A 27,942-nucleotide genomic window follows, 5' to 3' on the forward strand; every position below is an offset into this window, starting at 1 on the left:
GGCAGAGGCTTTAACCAACTGAGCCACCCAGGCGCCCCTCCCTGTAGCTTTCTAAGGAGGAGTCCTATGACTCTCAATTGCCAGCAGAAACATCTTGCTACAGACATGCCTAGTATTTATTTTTTTTAAAGATTTTATTTATTCATTTTACAGACAGAGATCACAACTAGACAGAGAAGCAGGCAGAGAGAGAGGAGGAAGCAGGCTCCCTGCTGAGCAGAAAGCCCGACGCGGGGCTCCATCCCAGGACCCTGAGACCATGACCCGAGCCGAAGGCAGAGGCTTTAACCCACTGAGCCACCCAGGTGCCCCATGCCTAGTATTTCTTATCAAAAGGATTTGTCCTCTTCACCACTATTTCCTAATCCTAATTGCTTAATGTCTTAAAGGAAGATTGCCCCAATCCTGAATGTCCAGTCCAGGATAGGGAGATTCGTTAGAGTAGGGACTTGGCAGCCACACTTTCTGGGTGGGAATTCTTTCCTCTGACTTTTCACGTGTGTGATCTTGAGTAAATGACTTAATCTTAAAGGAAACTTCCGTTTCCTTCTCACATATGTAAATATACACAAAGAGATAGGTAGATAATTGGGGTGTATAATCAAAGTCTGGCATTTATCTTTCATTCATTCATCACCTACATGAAAGGCACTAAGGATACAGAGATGGCTAAGACATAATCCATGCACTTAGGCAACTCAAAAGTTTAATGGGAGCTGGGCATTTATAACATATGGTAATGGCTGTGATAGAGTCCAATACTAATTGCTTTAGGAAGACAGAGAAAAAGTAATTAATTCCCCCTGAGGGTTTAGGGAGAGATTCATGGATGAACCTGTGCTGCCCTGCAGTTTCAATACACATCCAGAAGCCACTGAGAGTGAAGTCAAGGGCAAGGTGAGTGAGAACCAGTTTTTACAAACCTGCAGACAACCCTTCTCCTAGTATCACCCTCCTCCCCTCCAGATAAGGTTATTCATACACACATATGTTCCCCAGTCATTACAGCCACAATGAGCCAACTGCTGAGGTTTAGACACACATATGCATATATATATTATATATATATGCACATGTGAGAATGCATACATATTTATGTATTAAGTAAATAATATATATACATCTATTAAGTAATTATACATGTGTACATATTAAGCACCTGAGTTCATAGCTCTTTGTTAGGGCTCAAAGAATAAAAATAAGTTTGAGATCCTTGTCCATAAAGAGTTCATAATAGAGTAAAAGATATGCCTATGCCAAACCATGGGCACTGCTTGCACAGAGGGGAAAAGAGTATTTGTAATACAGTCTTTAGCTCACACTACTACTAAGAAAACTGGGAAATATACTATAAGCTACCCCAGTATTCTCTACTTGCAAGCACTGTTTTCACCAAGCAGTAAATAAAAAGGCAATCAGAAAAAGAACAATTATTAGATATTGTGTGTTCATTATGTTCATCTTATAACCATCTGGAAGCCACATTCTCTCAGTAATGTCTCACCAAAGGTCACCCTGTCTCCCTTAGCAACATCTTGTTCTAGGAGAGAATAGTTTCCCCTCTAGGATCCATAAGCATAGAAGAGGAGGAGTACTAGCTTGCAGATCAGAAAATCCACATTTTAATCCAGACACAGCTACAAAACTAGGTAAGTGCTTTTGACCACTTCATACCTTTTTTTCCCCCCATCTAAAAATGAAGAGATGGCCTAAATGATCAGTAAAATAACTTTCAATTCGGACATTATCTTAAAGACAGGCCAGCATTCCTGAGAGTGGCACCCAATTGCATTTTCTTCATTTTTTCCCTACTTTTTGCTCTTCTTTTTCCCCAGCTAAAGTACCTTCATTTCACTGCATAGTCCAAGAATTCAAACTACAAATCCCCTTGGAAATGCAGGGAATCATCTTGGACTTCTAAATGTTGACCAATTCAAAATATCTTTATGTGTTTATTTTCAAATGTATTTTGCCTGTAAGAAGGACACGAATTTGGGGGGTTCAGAGGACAGAGTGTTATGGGCTGAATGATGTCCCTCCCAATTTCATATGTTGAAGCCCCAGAACCCAGTACTTCAGAAAATAACCATATTTGGAGGTAAGGTCTTTGAAGTGGTAATGAAGTCAAAATGAGGGTCACTAATCCAATATGACTGGTTGTCCCAAAGAGAAGAGGGAGACACACAGCATAAAATGTCCAAGCACAGAGCAAAGTGGAAACAGAGAGAAGGTGGCTATCTACAAGCCAAAGAAAGGGGCCTCCAGAGAAGTCAAACCTGCAGACACCTTGATTTTGGAATTCCAGCCTCCAGAATCCTAAGAAAATTTCTATCATTTAAGCCACCCAATCTGTGGTATTTTGTAATGGCAGCACTAGCAAACTGAAATAGTAGGAAGTCAAAGAATAAAAATGAATGATTGTCTTCTGAATCATAGATGAAACATCATGCTTCTGTCTATCTACAAATTTCACAAATTACTGAGAAGCCCAAGAAGTAGGAATCCCTAAATAAATGATTTTGGAACATAGAGTAGTCTATCAACCTACCATTTGTATCTGAAATTATTTCCTTGCCTTTATAGAAGGAGATACCACATCATAAATTCTCATATTCACTTCTGGGAAGGGGCAAAATATGAATAAGTAGGTCTACCTAGACAACTCCCAAAGGTCTGAATTTTTCTAGACGTATGAACTGGTGACTCTGTAAGCTACTCAGAAATGAAGAAAAATACTGTATCAGAAGATAATCTGATTCAACGAGCTCTGAAATCTCCCAAGAAAAGCTGTCCATCACAAGTACAGCTTTTTTTTTTTTTTTAATTTTCCCCCTTTCTGGCAAACTTTGTTTTACCAAGTGTTATTCAGACCATCTAAGTTAAAGCATAGTTGTGACTTGATTGATACTTACTTCCATGTGGAAAACACTGCAAAGTTTCTTTTGCATTGATTAGTGTCTTCCAGCTGCCTAAAAACCCACAGTGAATTCACAATGCATTAGGGATCACATCAGGGGGTTATTTATGGGTGAGGAGCATGCTTCTCTCCACCTCTACTGTGCTGTTTGCCAAAAGGGTCAGAGACTTATTACAGAGAACTTCTTGGGCATTGTTCTCACCCAGAGTGAATGGCAGTTTCAGATCTTAAATTAGCTTATTTGCAATTTATTTTTTACATAGGAAGTATTCATTAGCTTTCTCATAACCAAGATTCTATACTTACCCATCCCCATCTCTTGCCATAAATCTTAAAGGAATGGCTTGTGGGTCTGAGCTACAGTACAGTTTGATCACCAACACTAACAGGTCACCCAATATGCTTACCACCAAGGTGTGAACTCAGTCAGACTCTTAGCTGGTTCAACCACTGAAATAAACAAATAAGCCAATTGACAAAAATAAATGGAACCATATCTTATGCAAAATATTACCTGCATTGGCTGAGAAAGAATCCAAGGGAATCAGCTCTTACAGAGTTGGTCTGTGGTGTTAAAAATTGTAGGGCATGATGCCTGAGGACACAGAGCAAGACAGAACCAAGACTTCCAGTATCTGATTAGAATTCCCACAACGTGAAGTAAATGGTGAACTTCTGATACTTTGCGAGGCAACAGGCTTAGGTTTTACCATGGTCAAGGTGATTTTTAATGAACGGAAATGTATAGATGACAACGAAAGACAGGGAAAAACATGAAGTGGAGTTTATCTCTTTTCTGAAAGAAGTTATTCTATTTCCCCCAATCCAAGAAATGCAGCTTGGTCGAGGAGTGCTACGGAGTAGTCAATAATCAAAGGCAGAAATCCTTTCAATGTCCAAAACTTCTGAAATAAGCATGAGAGAAGAGGATGGATAGGAGAAAATAAGTGGAGAAATAGAGGGGCTAATTCTATTTTTAAATGGTTCTTAAATGCAGCCTTATCTAACGGGGCCTGACTGCCACACCAAAAGAAAAATAAACAGAAGAAAGGTAACAATGGCAACAAAACATTAAAAAAAAAAAATTACTTTGAGTACATTTTCTAAAACATACAATGTCCCCAGCTACCTTCTCTTTGAAATAGCTATGGTAGAGTGTGTTTGAGCTTACATGTGCAGTACAGTGCTTGCATTTTAGTTATTCTGTGTCTTTTATTTCTGTTGGACTTGGGGCTGCACAGATATCCCTCTAGGTTAAATCTCATTGTCAAGGATGGTGCCCCATAGGGAAGTTCAGCCGTCTCCCTCAGAAGTTCTTTCAGATCCTACCCCTCACTGTCAAAAATTCTGGCATCTTCTATTGTTTTTTCATTCCCTTTTATGTATCTTCTTTTTATTATTTTTTTTCCTTCCTCTCTATGTTTTCCCTCTATCTCCTCCTGTTGTTCTTATTATCTCTAGTCCCACAGGTTCTCAGCTGTGGATTTTCTTTGTTTTCTGTGTTTGACTGGTAGCTTCTTTGACTCCATCTCAGTAACTTTAGGATTTTCTTTCAGCATTTGCTTTCCCTCTAATCAATGCCTTTCTTGTTTAAAACTACCTTCGTCTTTGGTTTGTCCCGTGGGCTATTTGCCTTATTGTGACAAGAAGGATGAATTGTCTTCTACTTTTCCAGCGGACCTAAAGTGCTGCCATCCATCAACCTGAAGATGATTTCATATATTGAGGAAGTCAGGGGCCAGAATGATACTAAATAAACAGTTCTTGACTGAAAATTATTCTCTGTGGAGCCCTAATCCCTGGCTAGCTGTATCTGCTGGCAGAGAAATCAGGTATTGATCAACATTATTGTCATTAATTTAAACTCTCAAGTAGTCATGGAGAATGTGGATCTGCCAATGTGTTTCAAAGTATCAACAGGAAAAAGAAATATATACACTTTTTTCTAAACTAGTTGAACTATAATTTGTGTGTATGTGTGTAGTTGGTGAATATGGGAATTCTCTACATAGACATATGAGACATGAACTAACTTACTCTCAAAACTATATAATACCATTATGACCCTTGAACATCCAAATTGCTAACATGCGATATTTGATTCATTTGGTCAATTCCCAAGTAAACACTCATCTAGGTTGTTAAAGAAAATTCAACTGAATAAATCTGAAGGTCTAATTGGCTTAATCAATGATTGGTGAATTGGGCAGCATGTCACCCAGCAAGTAAAAAGGATCTCCAAAGAGCTATGCAAAGTACAAGACTCTTATAGACAGAAACAGTCAACAGCTACCAAACACAGGGCATTATTAGCTAAAGAAAGAATTGTTTCAGGCAAGGTCCCCTTCCTTCAGGGGAAGGGTGAGAGTGTCTACCATGCAGATTACCTCTCAGGCATTGATCAGGAAATTCCAGACCCATTGGTTCAAAGTTCTATTCCTGGAATTAGGTTAGGTATTTAGGTCTGGTTTGCTTCCATGGGGCTTAGCACAAGAGACTACATTTTGGACTTGTTGATTTTTTTTTGAACAATGTTAATAAACTTCTGTTAATTAACTTCTGTTTATTAACATGTGACTGTTAACATTCAGTCACATTAATCTGTTTTTTGTTACTGGGATGTTAGCCAAGAACTGAGAAGGATAGAGGGAAACTTTTTTTTTCTCTCCTATAGTTGCCATCCACTATTGACATCTAAAGATAATAAACTCTTGCCCTTCTTGGCTTGGTCAGTACCTAATGACCCTGCCATGCTGATTGAGCCTTTCCTATTGTCTTGTGGCCTCCACAAACCCCTCCGAGTCTCCTTTGTGTCACCTCTCTGGCACATGGCCTAGCCTGTCTACCTCACAGGCTCTGCCACAGAATCACTTCACTTTTCCACGTACACTCATCATGTTGGCCCCAAATAAGTCTCCTGACTTTTATCTTTAAATTCACACCACTCAGAAGCCATGTTTGACACAAGTATGTAAAAGAGACTGTTTTCTATCTTACTGCTGTACTCTTCTCTCCTTACTATACTGGGATGTGTGGGGTTGCCATACACAGTAGTCACATGCCCAAGTCCCAAAAAAGGTGTAAAACAAGAGACTCTCTTTTCTCTTCTCAGACCTAGAAAGGGAAAAATCAGAATATACATATGATTATGCCCTTTTTTTCTTCTACACCTATATCTATATCTAGTCCCCTCATCTTTGGATAGAAAACATGGTCTGCCTCCTTTCTTTTTCCTTTTGCTGTAGAGTGGAGATATTCCCTTGATTTCTTACTACTTACTGAGATGGCATCTGCTTCTCCCTCACCCCTGAGACTATAATGGTAGCCAGGTAGTGTGGGGAGAATCTGGCTTACCAAATAACAAACAACCAACCAGGCATTTCAAAAATACCCAAAATAAAGACTATGCATTTTTAAAAGCAAATTTCATTAATTCACACCACCCAAGTTCAAAGAAAAATAGTCCATGATTTGAGATTCTCAGATGAACTTCAAGTTTAGGAGAAGATAAACTAATTTTTAACTGAGGAGATTTAACAAAAGACCTAGAAGACAGTATGGGAGGGACTATTCTTAGAGCAAGTATGGGTAGAGCTCTTGGCGGGGCCCTGGCAGGGTGGGTAGAATGAGGGTGCTATCTGTGCAATCATACGAAGTCCAGAACCCAGAAAAGATTTGGTTTAATACTCTGTGGTAGCTGTCCTGAAGTTCTTAATAATTTTTTTTTTTTTTTTAACAAGATGTCCTGCATTTCCATTTTCCACTGACCTTCCAGTACTAAGCATATATTCTTGGAGTTTGGAGTGCTCGAACATAGAGAATAGTACTCAAAGGCTGGAGACTCACTCATATATTCCACGGAGCAGGACATGAAGAAGCCCTGAAGTTCTGTGCCTCCAAAAAAGAATGGAGGGAGATGTCTACTCCAGTTACCTCTTCGCTCTCAGAATTTATTGAAAAAAAAAAAAAAAAATCACATGTCTGACTTACTGGAGTTTTCTCCTAAGATGTACACAAAACGGGGAGCTTGGGTGGCTCAGTCAGTTAGGGTTCTGACTCTTGATTGACTCAGGTCATGATCTCAGGGTCCTGGGATTGAGCCCTGCATCAGACTTCCTGCTCAGTGGGGAGTCTGCTTCTCTTTCTTCCTTCTCTTTTCCCCACTCATGCTCTCTCTCTCTCTCTCTCTCTAAAACAAACAAATAAATCTTAAAAAAAAAAAAAAAAAAAAAGATGTACACACAATGATGGGAATAGAGCATGGTTCACCTCCGAGATGTAACAGAGGTAATAGTCATGAAATGAAACCAGACCAAGACTGAGATGCCTCTCTACCAGCAATGAGCTGTTAGGAAGGAAATAGAGTATTTCCTCCCTGCTGCCCTTTCCTCTGGGGGGAATGGGATCAAGTAAGACTCCTTGAGGATTTTAGTGTCAGACAGCAACAAGAAGGGAAATTTAGAAAGAGATAGTGACATGGACTGTTATCACTGACTGATGGGTGATTATAATTTCATTTGACTGAAAACTTACTGAGAAAAACAGATATTCAGAACTAAGTTGTCGTACAGATAATCATTGACCATATTAAAAAAAGCAAGAACAGGTCCTAAATGCAGTCACTTGTGCTAAGCCTCACAACAGCAAACCAGGACTTAATACCTAACTGTAGTTTCAGGCTTTTCCAGGAATGGAATTTTTAATCAATCAATCTGTAATTTCTTGATCAACATTATTGAGATAATCTGTGTGATAGACTTCTGCTCCTTCCCTCAAAGGAAAGGTAATCTTGCCTGAAACAATCCTTTCTTTTCCTTTGGTAATAACTTTCTTATCTCAACCTATTTTTGCCTATAAAGGTCTTCCATTTTGTACAGTTCCTTGGATCTTTTTTCTACTTGCTAGATCTACTTGCCTGATTCACGAACCATTGAATAAAAAGCTAATTAGATTTTCAAGATTGTTCAGTTGAATTTTTTTTTTAACAATCTGTATACCTCATCCATACATGAGAGAAACCCAGGAAAAAAACAAGTAACTCCCTGAAGTGGCCTCAACCCCTAGTTTAAATAACATCTTCAGCTCAAGACAGAAAGCTAAAACAAAGAAAGCTGTAAAGAGGCCAGTTTTGAGAAGTGCCCAGGAAAAGTACCATAACCAAGAGTTAAAAGTTTGTTATGCATATTTAAGTCTGAGCTTTCTTCATTGATAAGATTCTCTTGTGATTTAAAGTCATTCTTTTATTCTGGGTACTCCTTATAAATGGTGTTTTCTTTATAAATCTAAGTATTCCTTACAAGGGGGTAACTTCTATTCTCAGAGCTTCTCCAGTGTCTGCTATTTCTCAAAATAACCAGCTCAAAATAATCTCTCTGCCAAAAAAGTCATACTTGGGGTGGCATATTCTGTTATCCTTTATAACAGTGCCCATATACTGGATAAGGTTGTTCCTCTCCGTGGTCACAGCCAATACTGTATCCCAGAACCAATACCAGGTCAGGGAATCAACTTCTGTTACTTCTATGAAGTTATATAATCCTCTTCCTCATGAACTCAGATGCTGTTTTTGCAAACAGAAGGAAGTCAGTATTTGAGAACTTCACTGTGCATTTTGCCTAAAGAAACTGTGTTATCCAAAGGACATGCACTGGAGTAGCCCAGATACGCAGTTAAACATTAAATAAGTTAAATACTGAAATGAATGGACACTTGTTTAGGAGATGCTGTTAACTAACTTCAGTGACAAGGTACCTTTTGAGCAGAGAACTAAGCCAGTTGAGGGTCTGACATGAGAAAATATATGGGAGGGGTATTCCAAGGAAATACAAGAGCAAATACAAAGGGCCTGGGGTGGGGAAGTGACTGCCATGGTCAAGAAATAGCAAGGAGGTCAGAGTGAACAGAGTGGGTTAAGGGGAGGGAATAAATAATAAGAGATAAGGTCATAGAAGTAATGGTGGAATCATATATTGAAAAGTCTCTGGAGCCATTATAAGACCATTGGCTTTTAATCTTTGTTATTTTTATAATTTTTTATTTTTTGTTTTAATTTTTTATTTTTATTTCAAACAAAGAATATTAAATGGTTGGCCCATAGAAGTGATATGATCTGACTTCTATTTTAAGAGGATCACTTTAGACTCTAGGAGTTAAGAAAAGACACAAAGAGATTTCTTAAGATACGACAATCCAAATGAGAGATGGCTGTGGCTTAAACCAGGATAGTTATGATGGAAGAGTGACTTTAATTTGGGGCATTTGGAGCTCAGATACCAATAATGCATTCATGTAGTGATATAATTCTGGTAAAATCTGTATCAGGGAATCAGATCTGGAAGCCTTCAGCTTCTAGATGGTATTTGAAGCTGTACAACTGGATGAGATCATCAAGGGATGGGAAGTAGAGAGAAAATAAGATCAAAACATTAAGCCCTGAAGCAGTTCCTTAGAGTTTAGGGAGATGAGGAGGAACACAGGAAAGTGGAAAGAAAGCCAGGTAAGTTTTAGGGTCTTAGAAACCAAGTAAAGAAACACTTTCAAAGAGGAAAAAGATATTCTGATGTCATATGATACTGACAGATCTAATGAAGACTAGGAATCGAGTGGATTTGATTAGATAGAAGTCATTCGTGAGTTTACCAAGATCAATTTTGAAACAATGTTGGGTGCCTGATTGGAAGGAATTCAAGAGGAAATGGAGGAGAAGAATTGGAAATGGCAAATATATATTACTCAAAGTTTTTTGGTTTAGTTTGTTTGTTTGTTTGCTGTAAAGGGTAGTAATAGCTAGTTAGATATGTAGAGTCAGGAAGTGGTTTTATCTTCAAGATCAGAGAAATGATAGCATATTGTATGTGGATAAGAATGATCTAGTAGAGAAGGAAGATTTTATGATGTAGAAGACAGGGGGAAGGATTGCTGAACACCTTAAAAGGACATGGCACATATTGTACAAGCAGAGGAGTTAGCCATACAGAGATGCCCAGTCTGTGTAACACAGAGAAGGCAAGTCCTGACACGTTCATGATTTCCATTATCTCATGAGGTATCACACAGATTGCAAATACCGTCGTTTTAGTTATAAAGGTGAAGAAACTGACACATAGTGATTTTCAAAGACCACGAAGGCAATGTGGCATAAGAGCTTAGGGTATAGACTCTGTCAAAGGGATGGATCCAGCTCTGCTATTCTAGTTTCTTACTCTTCAAAAACTGATTGTGAGAATTAAGTGAGGTATTGGGGGAGCTAATCACCGTGTGGTAGAGCTGAGCTGCAGCCACTCAGTGCTGTCTGTGTCTTCTTGTCCTTGTCACAGTGCTTTCCTGTACTTCCTAGCTGTGGTTACAGGTAGGTGGGGCTCTGTGACTGAATTCCGTCCATATAAATGTGAACAGGGCGGGGACCATCAGTTTCAGGCCCAGCCCACTCTCATTTCTACCACATTCTTCCTCTCTTCTCTTTCTCTCATCTTTCTGTCAGCAAGGGATGCACTGAAGAACTTTGAGGCTGGAGAAGACAGGCACTAATTGGAATGAGGGCAGGCCCTTCTGATTTGACTTGAGCAAGAAATAAACCTTTATTATATCAAACCACTAAGATTTTTGGCGTGTGTATTAGAGATGCAAGAATTAATTAACAAATACAGTGAGTTGTTAATAAATGTTAAATATTGATATTACTGTGGTCAGCCCTAGCCCACATTAATTGATGATGGACATAAGCGAGCATCCACGTTTTCTTCACTACTTGTCTAATGTGCTTCTCCACTGTCTACTAAGTGATACATTCTTGTCCACTGTACAGAAGCCATTATCCCTTTCAGAGCATAAACCCTACTTGCTCGAAAAGGAAGAGCAGAGTTAGATCTTATCAGAACCTCAATCTATAAGCCATTTTACAATTACCTTAAGCAGCAAAACTGTTCTTTTGGCTCTCTTTAAGTTGAAACGTAACCAAAAATAAATAATTGAGGTTATGTATCACTGAATAAATCAGATTATGAGCATCTGATCAACTGATGCAGAATACCTGGTACTATAAGGTTTGTATCACAACTGGGTCACAAGAGAAACCACTTCCAGCTGCCATCTCTAAACTTTATGTGGACAGACAGCGGTTGACATTTTTCAATTAGCAATATGATAATTGCTAACCTAGAATTTGCTTAATTTCTCCAATTCAAAAAGAATCCAATTTTCTTTCTTCTACCTTCCCGTTTGTTTAATTGGAACATAACATTAGTAAAAACTATTTAATATTCAAGAAGTATATCTCAAATAGCATCATGTCATGAATATTCCCCACTGTAAAGTCATACTTCTGCTTTGACCTTGTTGTCATTGTTTTGTTACATAATTTATTCAGCCTGGTATGTCTTACAGATTAAATACTCTAGAAACAAATTAAAAAGCATCCCAGTGGCTTAGAAATGTCAAGTAAGACTCCTTTTCTCCGAATACCTCTTGTAAAATGGGATAGTGAAAAATAACCCCACAAAATTGGCCAGATGATTTGTTTAGAGATCAAATTTCCAAGTGAAATAAGCATATCCCTTTAAAAAACAAATCTTGTAACTCTCTTCTCATTGTTGGATTCAGACAGGCACAAACAACTTGCCCATTGACATGTGAAGGAGAGAAAGCAATCCTCTTTCTCCTGCCCAATACCACAGGCTTTTTATAATCAAAACATACAAGGCGTTAAAGACAATGCATTTTCCCCAGAAGGCAGCCTGCTCACACTTACTCAGACCATTGGAGGGAGTTGCCAGGAAGACAACAGAGTTCCTGAGCGGAGCTTTCTGGCAATAGAATGGGCAGCTATGTTATGAGCGCTGGGCCCCTGAAGTCAGATGACCAATCACGGCAGAAAGTGCAAAACAGCTCCTTAATTGAATGGAAAACTCATTGGTTCACTACTTAAACAAAACAAAACAAACAAACAAACAAAAAACCCTCTATTGAGAATTGGCTCTGAGAATACAGGTATGAAAAGACTAATATCCCTTGAGAAGCTACTCACGCTCCTTCTGTGCCAGGAGCCGTTCTCACAAGTCTTAACCTTCCAGGTATGAATCCATCTAATTCTCACAATAGCCCTATGAAGTTGGTCTTATTATCATACTTATTTTACAGAAAACAAACTGAGGCTCAGGGAAATCAAGAAACTTGTCCAAGTCATACAGACAGCTAATGAGACAGGGCTTGAATGTCAGGCTCCCTGACTTCAGAGTTCACATTCCATCCCTGCCTCCACCTCCTCTGGCTCTGAGGCCCAGCAGGCTGTGGGGTGACCAACTGAGAAACGATGATTATACTTTGATAAAGGCAAGAGTGAAGGCATGTGTGAAGTACAGAGATAGACCATATAGGTCAAGCAGGAATTTCTAGGTTAGTTTTAAATCTTGATTTTAAGGCCAAAGTGACTATAATAGGGAGACCACAAACAGAAAGGATTTTTGACTTCAGCAATTTGTCCTAGATTATAAGACAGTATTAGAGTAGGGCGCCTTACACAGAAGAAGGGTTTCTAGACTTCCCGCTTTGAATAGCACGCCCATACTTAGCAAAACTATAAAAGCAGGCTATGTTGCAAATATCTGCTATGAACACTGTTGCTGTGTCCAACCAGGTCTCTCTCCCCTGAGATCAGGAGAAATAGGCTCTTCAGGCCATAACCTTAAGATTTAAAAAAAAAAAAAAAAAAAAAGTAAAAAGTAGTTAAGTTCTGGGAGTCATTTTCACATAAAAATGAATTGACCTGAAGACCATTATGATCAGCCACATAGAAAATGACCTATTAGCTGCTCTAAGAAACTGATTCCCCTAAAATACAACTGATTATGGGGTTATTTATAACCTCGGCCCAATGTCAAAAGGCAGAAATTTTAAAGCTCACCCAGTAAATGCATCTTCTGTAAATATTCCTAATACATTCACATTCCACCTTCCTCTTTTGCAAGCCCATTACAGGCCCTGATAAAGATTGACCTGCGTTATTCAATTCTTCCAAAATTTCACTCCATTTTTGTTGTTGTTTTTTTTTGTGTTTTTTTGTTTTGTTTTGTTTTGTTTTTTGTTTTTGAAGTGCACTCCTCCTTAAAGATGGCTCTGGGTAGTACTGATTTAGAGATAGAGGCAACAAGTTTGTTGGTCTTTTTGCTTCACAAATAAACCTTTCCATTTAAGAATAATAATTACCATGGTAACCCTAACAGCTTAGGAATCGTTCAGGCATGCAGTTTCCAGGGAGAAAAAAAAATCTCAGCATTTCTGAAGCTTGTTTAACCCTTCAAGATTCAGTGTCCCTTTTTCTATGGCAGAGTCAATTTGGTTTAACCTTTTTTTCAAAATAGATAAGAAACCTTTTCCCTGGAGGCATCAAGAAGAGATGGGAACAAACAGAATGAGAAATAATAGATTTAATAGCAATCTAATCTCATTTAAAGAAGTACAAGCGAAATATGGCATTTGAAACAGCAATTGGCTCAGACGCAGGCCACAGTCTTGCACATCTCAGCTCTGAGATGACGGTCTAAGTCATGAATAGTCCAGTCCATATGCAGTCATTGAGGAGGCGGAACCTCGAGCCAGTCTGTCTCCACTCCTTTTCCAGGTGTAGCATGAAATTCAAACCGCGTAGCAAACAAACAACCTCGACGCCATAATTGGCCCATAACTGCACCTCATCAACAGAAGTCAGAGTTTAGACCAGGTCTCATGGCTTCTGTCTACCTTTCCCTCTTACCTCACTTTGCCTGATGGCATTTTCCGGCAGTACCAAATGTTAGAGTCAAATCAAAGCTTGAAATGTTTCCTGCATATACTGTTCAATAGGAGCAAATACATACCTCCTAGAAAAATCTGGTTTTTACTGTACAAACACTGAATTGGGTGTGCCCATCCCTATTAAAATAATGAACTCCAAGTTAATCTAATGGACTATGCACCAAACCGTTAAAAATATTCGCTATTCTTGCTAGCATTGCTTATTTGTGGTTAAAAGAGGGAATTTTTCCTTTGAATCCCTCGCCAGTAAAAACGGCATTCTGTTGATGCATTCGAAAAAGCAGTTGGAGCAATAGCAAAGGGAGACATGGAAAATTATACCATCCACATTCAAACACATGTATCCTGACTCCCTGTAAATCTATGCTTGATTCATGAGCCTCCTTGGTTAATATCTCCAAATATATTTTTTTCACTTATTTCACTCCATTGTTTTCAATTTCATTATATGATTTAAATTGCATTGTCTGGGAACTGTATAGCTCATCTGGTGAATGTGTTCTGTCAGTAAGATTACTTCTTTTTGCACGTCTATTAAAATGTTAATAAAAATTTCACTAGTAGGCAAGCCCACAGTACTTTCAGAAAATTCAGTACCTGTTCCTATTGATGAAGATGGAGAAAAGGAAGGTGTAAAGGATGGAGGGATCCAATTTGAGCACAGTATTCTAATGAACACTTAATGATGATGAGCAATGTTACTACTACTATCACAATTATTATTTTATGAGCATTTCCTTCTTCCAGGTATTCTCTCCAGAAGAAAAAGAAAACCTAGGAGGAGGAACAGCCAGGCAATTTCCCCACACACAACCCCTTTATCTTCCCATCAAATCTTGATGCACACACAGGGCAATGAGCCTCTGAAAATAATGGTTTGTGGCCTTGGTAACTGAAGGCAAGAAGCAATATAACCATTGCCCGATCTCATGATGGGAATGAAATAAACTTCTGTCACTACTTTTTATCTTTTTTCCGAATCCTTTCACATCTTCAAATCATTCTTCATTTCCCAGCCTTTAGCATTGTTCTTCATTACTTTTTTCCAAAAAGGTTGCACCTAGCTCTACAGCCAGAGGAAAAGCTTGCAGTGGACAAAACAAGATTCTTTTACACAGCTGTTTTAGGTGAGTTTTTGCATTCCACTTGTTTAGATCTGGGAAGCTTAAATGGCACTGAATTCATGACATCAACACTATTTTAATCGTTACATTGAGATAAAAATGGTTGGATAATAGCACCTTCCTTAGATGAGCTGAAAGTCCCTTTGTTCAAGCATCCTTCTTGCCACCTCCTAGCTGTCTCCCCCCAACCCCTTCATAACATCTTTTCTTTATTCCCAAATATTATTACCTCAGTTTTTTAGAATATAGTGAGCTGCAGATATTTTAAAGGAGGAGGAGAACTTGGATACTTTCCCACAGTGTCTTCAGCAGCCCTCAATTGGAGAAGTACCAGGAAAGGTTATACTTTCAGATCCCCTTTCCTTCTCCCTGCCATAGTGCATAAATTCCCAATGTTAGGGGTCCATTTTTGGTGATGATAGCATTTTTATTGTAAAGCTTCCTCTCTTAAAATGTAACTTACCCCAGGGAGGAAAAAAGGCATTAAGTTGGTTATCTGTAAGGGCCCCTGTGAATTCCTGCATCTGAACTCATTTTCTTCCCCTGACATGTAGCTTAAACAGAGTATCAAGGGAATAGTATTTGTTATTGGGGGAAAAAAAAATAGGAAGTCTACCATGGCTATTTTAGAGCATGGGATATTTTCGGTAAGGTGAAAAGCCTCCACAAGAAACATAGATTATGGAGATAATGTTTGCAAGCAAAAAGAAGAAAGACCCAGAAAAAAGATGAGATGGAAGATTAACTAAAGAGGTTCACTTCTTCATTCTATTACCTAAGGCCTTGGGGTATATTGGCACACACACAAAAAGACCCCCAGAGATATAAATTTAAAGTACAACTTGTATCCTGTGCCTTTTGTGTTTCTTTAGTTTTTGAGGTTTTTTTTGTTTTTTGTTTTTGTTTTTACACAGAGGGAGGGAGAGAGAGCTCACACATGTGTGAGGGTTGTGGGGGACAGAGGGAGAGAGAGAATCTTAAGTAGTCTCCACACCCAGCACAAAATGGACATGGGACTTAATCACATGACTCTGAGATCATAACTGAGCCAAAATCAAGCATCAACACTTAACTGACTGAGCCACCCAGGGGGCCTTCCTGTGCCTTTTAAACTCTATAATCTAATCATCACATCTTTGAAGTGATCTTCAAATTTCTGGAATCATCAGATATATTGTTACATGTTAGGGTGCATATATAAATATGGATAAAATAGATTTATAAATACATAATATAAATATATATAACATCTCTGCCACCAGGTTGGCATGAGAGTTTGATCAGTTTTTTTTTTCTTTTGCCTCCACCTGACTATCTTCGCCCAAGTTAGAGACAAGATCATTCCAAAGTTTTCTGCACCTAAAAACAAAGTCAATAATCATACTCATTCCCAGATAATTTAATAGTATTCTGTTCAAGGGTAATCATTTGACTCTCATTAATTGTATATTGAAAGGATAAAGAAGGTACAATTGAAGGGAATGATGCAACATTGCACCAGAATACATTTTATTCCTTTTCAAGACAGCAGGGAACATGCATTCTAACACAATGAGTGAAGAAAAATGCATTTAAAAAAGGAAAGATGGCTCATTAGATGAGGGGTGTACAGGAACTCTGTGTAATTTTCAACTTTTCTGTACATCTAAGATTACATCCAAATAAAAATTTCCTAAAATAACAGAAAAAAGGGAAAAGAAGAGAGAGAAGGAGAGAGGCCACAACATTAAGGCTAGGTGGCAAGTAAGGAAAGAAAAGTAAGTACTTTTAATGGGTTCCCACACCATGCCATCCCTGAACTAGGCACCTTACATTTTTTTGCTCATCATCATTCTTATTTTTAGATATTACAAGTCTCATCTTTTTTTTTTTTTTAAGATTTTATTTGTTTATTTGACAGAGATCACAAGTAGGCAGAGAGGCAGGCAGAGAGAGAGAGGGAAGCAGGCTTCCCGCTGAGCAGAGAACCCGATGTGGGGCTTGATCCCAGGACCCTGGGATCATGACCTGAGCCAAAGGCAGAGGCTTAACCCACTGAGCCACCCAGGCACCCCTATAAGTCTCATCTTAAGGTGAAGCACAATAGGGGCTGTCTGGGTGGTTCAGTTGGTTAAGTGGCTGCCTTAAGTTCAGGTCATGATCTCGGAGTCCTGGGATTGAGCCCCCACATTGGGCTCCCTGCTCAGGCTCAGTGAGGAGCCTGCTTCTGCCCCTCCCCTCTGCTCATATGCTCTCTCTCTGTCTTAAATAAATAAGATCTTAAAAAAAAAAAAAAAAAAGATGGGGGTGCCTGGGTGGCTCAGTGGGGTAAAGCCTCTGCCTTTGGCTCAAGTCATGATCCCAGGGTCCGGGGATCAAGCCCCACATCGGGTTCTCTGCTCAGCGGGAAGCCTGCTTCCTCCTCCCTCTCTCTCTGCCTGCCTCTCTGCCTACTTGTGATCTCTATCTGTCAAATAAAAATAAATTTTTAAAAAATTAAAAATAAAAAAAGATTAATTACAATAGGATTCTAGAGGATTATATCAAGATTAAAAAAAAAAAATGCATCAAGATCACATAGACAGGGAGCAGCCCCGGAAAATTTGACTCAATGTGTCCTACTTTTAGAATTTTCTTCTAGCACAATGCTGTATTGTCAATTATACCTCAATTAAAAATAATAATAAAGAATTCTCTGAGTTTTCCTCATCTTCACTTTCACCTCTTGATGCTTTCCATGGTCTGTCTTCTCCTTTGCTACATGACTATTTGATAGAAGGGTATCCAATCTAAACTTCATCCTATTCAGTTGATGTGGGCTTTGCTTTGGCATAAAATATGCTGTCCTTGTGAAACACCCAGGTCTGTGTTTAACTTTGTAAGGCAATAAGTTCAAGGCAAACCCAGCTGAGGTACCCAACCCTCAGTGCTGTGATAGTTGCATTTTATATCAAATAGTCCTCTAATATTCTCTTTGACAAGTAGAATCCACACTCCCTCATGTTAAATTGTTAATGGCTTCCCTTGTGGTTGGCTTCTGGTTCTGATTTCATCATAATTTAGACTCTTCATTTTATGTCAGTAAAACTGTCTAGAGTAACATCACAGCCCTTGGCTAGAAGCCCTTGATGTGCCTAAGAAACAAGGTGTGTGCTCACATAAGGCGACTGCTTTCACTCTTGCCCTTTCCTTCTTTTTCCCTCTCTACCTGGCTATTTTTTTTCTTTCTTTTGTTCTTCCATTCTGCTTATAATACTTCTATTGTTTCTTAAAACACACTCCACATGAATCCATAAAATATCTATGTTATTTGTTGGTAGATATTCTAAAAGGATGTGTCTGATCTGAGCGTCTTCAGCAGCAATCGAGTGATGTATTGAATTACAGATTTGTGCACTGTTTTTCTGTAAATGTTAGTGATCTCAATCTTTGGGAAGGGAGGAAAATATTCAACACAATATCTTTTCCTTCTAGTACTTTAGGCTTTCTCTCTCACTGTGTGTTTAATGCTTAAAGGATTGTGTTTACACAATGACCTTATTTCAATTTGAGTATACAAATTCTTCTAGTTTTCCTAACAAGCATCTGTACTTTGGAGTGACCTTCTATAAAATGCAGCCAGGAATTAATCGTTCCTCTCAACAGTGTCTCAAAGGCGGAAGGTGCTTAAAAGGAAAGATTTTATTTTTTTTCAGATGTCCTGGTAACTATTAGAGTCAATGCAGGATACTCTAAAAACCTGTTCTTTTAAAACACAGATTAACAGTGCTCTTCCCAAACCCATGATGTATAAACCCCTCATGCCATACTCTGAGACAAAACTAAACAAAACAAAAGATATAAAATGAAAGTAAAGTTTGCTCCAACTTCTTTCAGTCTGTTTGTGATGGTGATACATCTATGTCCCCATAAGACCCCTTATAACCATTTTCCCCAGAAAAATTAATGTGTTGGAATTCTCTTTGGTAGCAAACATAGAAAGGTATAGGATATAGCCACTATTGATTAGTCCTTACACAGCTGAGCCTCCAAACCAGGACATTTTGACAGTGAAACTGAACACTACTAGTAATCTATGTTAGAAATATATGTATAAACAGGCATTGTCCTAGGTAAACTAGGATGCAAGTTTACCTTGTTCTCTATAATTTTTAATAACATCTGCTTTCATTCTCGAACTCTTCCCATTTTGGACAATAGATTACATTAGTAGTTCTCAAGTTTTTCAGTCTCAAGACTGCTTCACCCTCCTAAAAATTAATTAGGAACCAAACTAACATTTGTTTTTTGTTTTTTTTTTTTAAAGATTTTATTTATTTATTTGAGAGAGAGACAGTGAGAGAGAGCATGAGCGAGGAGAAGGTCAGAGAGAGAAGCAGACTCCCCATGGAGCTGGGAGCCTGATGCGGGACTCGATCCCGGGACTCCGGGATTGTGACCTGAGCTGAATGCAGTCGTCCAAGCAACTGAGCCACCCAGGCGCCCCCAAACTAACATTTGTTTATGTGGATTATATCTCTCAGCCTATTTAGGGCCCAAACTAACATTTGTTTGTATCTCAGCCTTTCCATGTGATCCATTAAAAGTGAGACATTTTAAATATATTATTAATTCATTGAGAAATAAAAATACATTGCATGTTTACATAAATAACATTTCGGCAAACTCTTGTTTTCCAAAACCAGTCAGCAAGAAGGTGACGTTGTTCTACATTTTTGGAAATCTCTTTAATGTCTGGTCTAAGAGAAGACAGCCAGGTTCTCACGTTTGTTTCAAGATTCAATCAGTTGTGACATCACATATGATACAGCATCTGAGAAAATGAGAGTGAAAAAATGCAAATGACATCCTACTATTATTAACAGAGTCATTTTGAGCTTGTACAGACTCCCTGAGTACACTGTGAGAACTGCTGCATTATGCTGTCTCCTTATTTAAGGGCAAGAGGAGGTCTCTTCATGGAGCTTCCATGAAGAATTGGCCAAGCCACACAAGCCTTGTTTGTTGTTTTCTCTGCCCAGAACACACTTCCCTTCATCCCCAAGTGGCCACTTTTTTTGTGTGATTCCTGTTTTAACATTAAGGTAGCTTCCTACAGAAGCTCTCCCCTGACCTCCAAAAGACAAGTCCAGAGCTTTTGTTGTGGGTGTTGAAGGAACACTGTGCTTTCTTCATCACTTACTATAATTCCACATCATTGCCCTCGGAAATGTCTGTCCACTTCACAGCCTGGAAGACTCAGGTGGGTAAGGACTGGGTCTCTATCCCAAGTATGGCACCTTAGACCCCTCAGCCATCCTGACTTCCGTATCTATTCTTCTTAATATTGTGTTCCTAGCACCAGAACGGTGCCTGGCACAGCACAGAAGCCTAATAAATATTTCATGTTCAAATTACTTATTGGATGAACCAAATAAGGGAATGCCTAAGCTTCATGTCCAAAAGCAGGGACATCTATTTGTGACTAGCCACAGAGGAGGCTACTGTCTGTGACAGAATAAAACAAGTGCTTGACATAAATCATAATTTGCATATGCATCGTACTAAATACTGAGATACAGACCTAATTATAATAAGGACAAAGTGAAGGCAGACCAACGATGGGAAAAGGGATAAGGCTGGGGCTCCTCCATAAGCTTTGTCTGAATGTAAAGCACCTTGGCTGCCGTGTGATCACACAGGTATATTACATGGTTCTTCAGTACTCTTCAGCGAACTCTCCCTCTTCTAGACTTCTGTACTGCTGAGTGCTTTATATTCTTAAGACTCTTTTCTTATATGGCCCATATACTGTCATTATTTTTCCTGAATGTTGTCATATCCTTTTACTCAATGACGAGTTTGAGATCTCACCCTCTGCACCTTGTAATTTTTTCCTCTCCCCATGATATCTAGATGGGCTAACATTCTGCACATAGTAGGCACTGACAAATAGCTCTGCATGGTGTGCTGATACACACTAGCAGAGCACAAGATTGCATCAAATTTACCTTATTGTAAAAAGAGCAAAAACAACAAAAATTGTTCTGCGTACTATGCAAAAGTTTGAAGACAAAAAAAAAAAAAAATCTATCTTTGGAACCCTGCCATGTATCCTGACTGGGACCCTTTGTGATGAATGCCTAACCTTTAGCAACTTTGATGCCCATGGGTATTCACGAGGGAACAGAGCTCCAGCTCCACAGTACATTCTCAGCCTCGGGGTGTAGCCCATCTCATCCTTTTTGAGTTATGGGTCCCTGTTCTTTTACTCAGATTTATGAATTCAGACAGCATCATAGGAGGCAGGTACAGCACATAAATCAAATAACATAGGCACATGGGACAAGCTGCAAAATTATCATTGTCCCTTTGCACACTTTACAATGTCAGAGTGAGGATATGTCTAATAGTCTAGAAGCGTGAAACAGTTAACATCACACATTAAGTGCCTCGCTTTTTATGTGGGTTTCACTTAGGCACAAGAAAAGACTAGCTTCATATATTTCTGCACTCAATAATAAATGTATAACCTAACTGCATAATATACATGTAATTCTCTATCAGAAAAATGCTAATGAGCTAGATTCTGTCCAAGTTTTCTTCTAAAATTCTATAATTCAATGAGATAATATTTTAAATGTTCGTTAATGGTGGCCCTGAGAGCATTAAAAACAATTCCCCCATCAAAATAAATAACCTTCGGTGTTTTCTAATGGATCTCCACCGCTCAGAGAATAAATAGTACTAAGTGCCAGTAAAGAAAAGCAGTATCTTTACACAAACAGATTTTTTCAATGGTCTATATCAAAATAACATGTACTTGTGATGCAGAAAATTGGGTTTCCATCAAAGACTCCTGCTCCCATCTATGATTTTAGAGCTGTTGCTGCGAACTAATTGCTCAAACAGTGTTTACAAGTCCAAATTCCCCCCTGCACCTCTGTGGTCAGCAGAGTATAACCACAAAACCGTACCAGTGGAATCTGACACAAGGATATATACCACTTCTAGGACCAGTCCATACAAAACTCGCATATATTTTTTCATGCTCTCTTTCTTGATGCTCAGAGCAATCTCAGAAACCACACAATGTAGGTAAGAGAGCTCCCTGGGGCCCTGAATGACTACATGGACCAGATCTTCCTTCCTACTCCCTGAACAACATACCTCCATACCTCACCCTCAATCACAATTAGGGAAATTTATATGAGTGAGAAAAAGCTTCTCTTCTGTAAGCCACTGATATTTGGGGGCTTATTGGTACACAGCAGCTACTATATTGTATCAGTACAATTGCACTCACACTATTTCTTCCAAAACAAAGCACAACAAAAAGTATTATTTTCTTTAGAATTTTAAAGAATGTTTTCTTTTCCCTCCCAGGCATCTTGACTTAAGCACACAGTTGTAGAACAAAGGATGTGTTTTGTTTCAAAGTGTTAAACTTTGTTTATTGTGAGCTCCTTCATTCTTAAATATTAAATATTCTGAGAAAAATTTAATATTGACAGAGAATGAGGTCATGCAGAAATAGGATTTCTACTACATTCATGATAATTAAAAAAAAAAAAAAATTCCCTAGAAGGGTTGGATAACGAGTAAGTCTTACTCCCTTGAGAGTAACTAACTACCTTCTCCCCTGGGATCTTTCTGTCATTTCAATTAAAAACTCAATGGTTTTTCCAAGTTGGCAAAAATGAAATTTGGGGTAACAGTTTCCCTTGTCACTTCTTTTCTTCTGAAAGGGGGAAAATGACTTTCTGAACACTACTTCTGATTAAACAGTTTTCACAGCTGTCCAGGGAGCCAAGGTCTCCCGCCATAACCACCTGAGTGCCTGGCCCAGTGGTCCCACCACCTTCTCTCACTCTCTGACCTGGCTGTCTTCAGCACACTTACACAGCCGTACCAGTTTCTGGTTTCTGGTCCTCTTCTCACTCAAAATGTTCCCAGATGCCGTTTGGCTTCTGGGTTGCACATCTCCCCACAGGGAAGTCTCTAAACACACAGCTTCTCTGCCTTTCTTCCTACATGCCTGAATCTTTGTGCTTTCATACCCACTTCTGCTTGAGTCACTTCTGTTACAGAATGGTAGCAAGTCTCAATTTTCCCTAAGCTGTCAGAGTCACTTCATTATTGAACAATCTCAAGTTCCCTTTCTTCACTGACTGTGCTTTGTGCTATAATTTATAGACATTAGAGTTATTACATATGGTTTTCAGTCCTTATTCCTGCTATTTTCTCTCATGATCACTTTGTGTGATTATGATACCACTATCACAGGATAGCAGTGAATTACACAGTTTCTTCGGGGAAATTCATGGAGATTTCAACAAACTGTTTGAAGAAAGCAATTACTCTACAGCATTTCTTTCATGGGAATATCAACCTACTAATGATCCCTTGAAGAGAAACTCTGGTTGTTTTAACTCATATTGCCAACTTTGAGATTCTTCTATTTTATCATAGATTATGTGTTTATTACTTTTCTGAAACCTATTTACTGCCCAACTGATACTAAACTTATGTGCCTGGGTTTCTACATTTCTGCTTTTTAGAGATTTGGATATTCATTTCCACACTTGTGACATCAATCTCATTTTTCATCTCTGTCCATGATTAATTCTAGTGGCTGTGAAATACCATGCAACTTCCTGGCATCAGTTCATGTGAATTTTGTGCTTTCTTCCTTCCGACACCATGTAGTCAAAACTTTGAAGGTCTTTTTCTTTGATGAAAGCAGAAGGAGTTGAGTGAGTTCTGTGTCCCTTTCTGTCATCTTTTATTATCTTTCCCAAAAAGAAGCCTGTTCTTTCCTTAATTGACCTTCCTATTTGATACTAACTTTAAAAAATACTCTCGTTGGTTCCTGTGGATATACGTAGGAATCAAACTGGTCATTTGGGATTTTAGCTAAGTGGACATTATTTTGACAGTTCCAGGTTACTCATTTCATTTGTGCCCTTGGTCATGTGTAGGTTTTTTCCATCCATTCTTCATGATCTTTTAAAGTTTCCATTCATGTAAAAGGATGTTATTATCATGGTCTTGATTTAATGAAGAAAATTTTGGAAGCCTAGAAGCTAAATAACAAATGAATGAAATAAAGGTGCATGTTTATAATGCCAAAGGGGGACATCTCATGACCCTCGCCTGGGTTTTACTTGTAGGTTTTCCCGGCAATCCTGCTCCCTGATGTGTGTGTGTTCTCATAACAAGAGCACTCGATGTGGTTGTGCCCATAGCCGTGCCTCCCAGGGCATTTCAGGAGTAAAGGTCAGCGAACTTCAATTACACTTGTGCTCGATTAGCAGCTCCCTGCATTTCATTTTGCTTGCCTTTTTGTTCCAATGAAATTTCTGTCTCAAGAGGTTTACCTGATTTCAGATCAAAACTCTGAAATAGGTTGATGTTGTAAAGCTTCTGAGGAGAGCTTAGGGTCTTTAAATTTGATACCTTTCAAAGATTTTCCTGGGATCTAGAATTTCCCTTCAACGCAGAAGATATATTCCATAAACAGAGAGGTTTTCAACTTTATGGCTTGCAGTTTCTTTGGAACTCTATTACATTCAAAAGCACGTTTGGATTCTGGGTTTGGTTTTACATTTCAACCAGGATCACTGCTCCTTCTTAGACCACACGCTCTGCACAAGCGATTTCAAAGTGTCCGTGGAAAAGGAGAAAGCCTTTCAATGCTTCTTAAAAATTTTTAATTCGTAAGGGAAAATGAATACTGAAGCCTGTAGATACAATGACTAGGAGAAAAGTTTTTCTGCTATTGCCCCAGGCCATCATAAAATGCGACTGGCCTTTGTAATCTTAGCAATCTTGTTTTTCATTACTTCCCACCGCTGTTTACACACCTGTTCTCACTGTTTTTGTCATTCTGTTCGGAACAACAAAAACACATATTGCTTTTCTCATTTTACCCAATACGTTAAATGGAGGCTGTGTTTCAACAATTCATATGAAAACAAGGATGACTTTTTTACATTCCTTCCTGAACAGGATCCTAAAGAAGCTCTAAGCATTGTACTAATTTACTCAGTGATTACATATTAACTGAGAAAGCAATATTAAAAAATTCTTTTCATTTCTGAAAAACAGACTGCTTCTAGGCTTGTAATTTATTTTAATTGAATGCTGAGAGAATTGCTGGCTATAAAACAGAGGAAAGCAGTTCATTTGGGTCTAAAACATGGATGCAAACCCAAAGGCTCACAGGGGTCGAACAGGGAATACAAATGAGTGGACTGGAGAAGACAGATCCAGCAGTAAGCTGGAGGGGCGCAGGCCTTACCCAGGGGTGCTCCTGCTGCCAACAGCTGGGTAGCCCACAGGTGCCTTCAGGGATTTAGGTTTCTCTTTCCAGAGCTTCTAATTCTTAAAAAGATGCCAGGAATCTGGATTTTGATGTGAAACATTCTGCTTTTCGAAGACTGACCACCAGCTCAAAGTGTTTTAAAACCTTCTGCGCACCTGAAATAAACAAATAAATAAAGAGGAAAAGAAACATCCTGGAGGATGGACTGGGCTTGGGCATCACATTTCTCTACCTGCTTCAGGTTAGAAAATTAGTTTTTCTCCCAACAGAAATGATCTTTGGCTTTTTGTTATGACTTCATTCTTATATTGCTTTTTTTTTTTTTTTTCCAATTCTATTCCCTGGTGTGTCACTAGGGAAAAAGTTCAAGAGAGCATGAAATTGGGAGATTACCCATACATATAATTATTAATAATATTATGTATTAATAATACATAAGTATATGTATAGATACATGTATAATTCTAGGGGCAAAGAAGAGAGGGAAGCAAATACTTAGTTTTTTAGAAATCCCAAAGTAGGATAATTGGCTGAAGCTCTAAAAGACATTCCGGAGACATGTGAGCATAAAGTTCAGCACACTCCATCATCTTGAAGGAAGGCCATCAGATCTGAGTATGTGCAGATCTGCACGTTTATTTATATTAGTAACCTTACAGCATTAGATATGCTGATTAGTTTGCATGGTACCATGGCAATTTATTCCATTGTAAAATTCAAAATAGCTTTCTGTATTTTTTTTCTCCTCTACCTTTTAAATCTCTATTTCAGATTTTCTAATTATGTGATGGTGGCATTATCTTAGGTATGTGTGAACATTTTCACTAAGCCCAAATAGGATGATTCTAACTATTCACAACTTTAATTGATTTTCATTCCTTCTCTACTCTTATACGTCATATTTACTACATTCCTTTTGAATTTAGAAAAATAAATTAAATTAACATGCTAAAATTTTTGTATTCTTAAGTTACTTTTTTCTTTCCCCAAGACATAAGGGAGACTAAAACAAGAAGAAAAATATCAGCTGATTTGAGGTTGAAAACCATTAATTGGTTTTAGTTTAATTCATATTGCAAAGCAACTGGTCATTTTGGTCAACTGATTCCATAAAGAAATCTTCGGGAAAAAATAACCAGCCAAATCAGTTTTACTCAGTAGCTATCAATTTATTACATTCTTTTCCACCTAAATATTTTGGAGAGTATAAGCAGAGCTTTACACGTCACATAACCAGCTGATAAAAAATATATATCAAATTTTTTTTGTATAGAGTAAGCAACTTTTAAAAGATAAGTTATTAAAGACATTATCTCCTTTTCATGATATAGCCTTAATATGGTTACCTCTATTTTATGTCTATATTTTTTAAAGATTTAGTTATTTATTTTAGAGAGAGAGAGCATGAACAGGAGAGAAAGAGAAAATCTCTGCTGAGTACAGAGTCTGACACAGGGCTCAGTCCCATAATCCTGAAATCACGATCTGGGCTGAACTCAGGAGTCAGACCCTTAACCGACTAATTGTAAATATTAAATTTGACCCAACTTACAGAGGTATTTCTAATATATATTTCTATGTTTTAATTTGATATGACTTTTTCCTTAGTCCTTTTTTCAACTCATCTCTTTTTCTCCATAAGGTAATTACTTATGAGTCTTACAATTACTTTCTATTTAGTTTTTATAAAGAAACTATCTATCCCCTCTACTTCAGCAAATAACAGTTCGGCACAAACTGTTATTAATTCATTTGTGAATAACATTCATAATAAAGCAGACACGAATCTTCATTACCTTAAGTTACGTGATGGTTTGTTAGATATGACAGCAAAAGGGATAGGAGGAAAAAAGGCAACAAAGAATAGATACATTGGACTTCATACAAGCTAAAACCTTCCATGCTACAAATAATACTATTAAGAAAGCGAAAAGACAACTCACAGATTGGAAAGAAAGATTTGCAAATCATGTATCTGAGAAGGAATTTGGATCTAAAATATATAGAAATATATAGCAGTATATAAGACTCTGACAACTCAACAATTAGTAAATATTCCGTTTAAAAAGTAGATAATCTGCAGCAACATTTCTCCAAAGAAGATACACATTTGGCCAGTAAGCACACAAAAAGATGCCCAACATCATTAGATGTTAGGGAAATACAATTCAAACTATGAGATTCCACCTCACACTCACTACGATGGAGTAAGACTACGGAGAAATCAGGACCCTCATACATTATTGGTGGGAACGTAAGGAGTTCTAGCCACTTTGGAAAACAGTTTGTTAGATTCTCAACGGTTCATCATAAAGCTACCATATGACCCAACACTTACACTGGTAGCTACAAACCCAAGAGAAATGAAAATAGCTCTACCCAAAACCTTGGACAAATGATAATATCCATAAAGTGGAAACAACTCAAATTTCTATCAACAGATGAGTGGTTGAATAAAACACAGTGTATCTATACAATGGAAATATAAATGTGAATAGAAGTGATGAGATCAGACATGGCTGTCATTTCCTGATCTTTGAGGAAAACTGCTCATTCGTTCACCATTAACTGTGTTGTTAGCTGTGGGGTATTCAGATCTGCTCTTTATTTGGTTGAAGTTCCCTCTATTCACAGTTTGCTGAGCATTTTTATCATGCAACAATGTTGGATATTATAAAATCTTTAATTCTGCAACTATTAACATGATTATATGTTTTAGTCCTCTTTCTAATACAATGTTGTATTACATTGATGATTTATCAGATGTTAAGTCAATCTTATATTCCTGGGATAAATCCCACTTACTCATGGTATATAATCTTCTACAT

The sequence above is a fragment of the Mustela lutreola genome, chromosome 7 (assembly GCF_030435805.1).
Source record: "Mustela lutreola isolate mMusLut2 chromosome 7, mMusLut2.pri, whole genome shotgun sequence".
Classification (NCBI taxonomy): Eukaryota; Metazoa; Chordata; class Mammalia; order Carnivora; family Mustelidae; genus Mustela; species Mustela lutreola.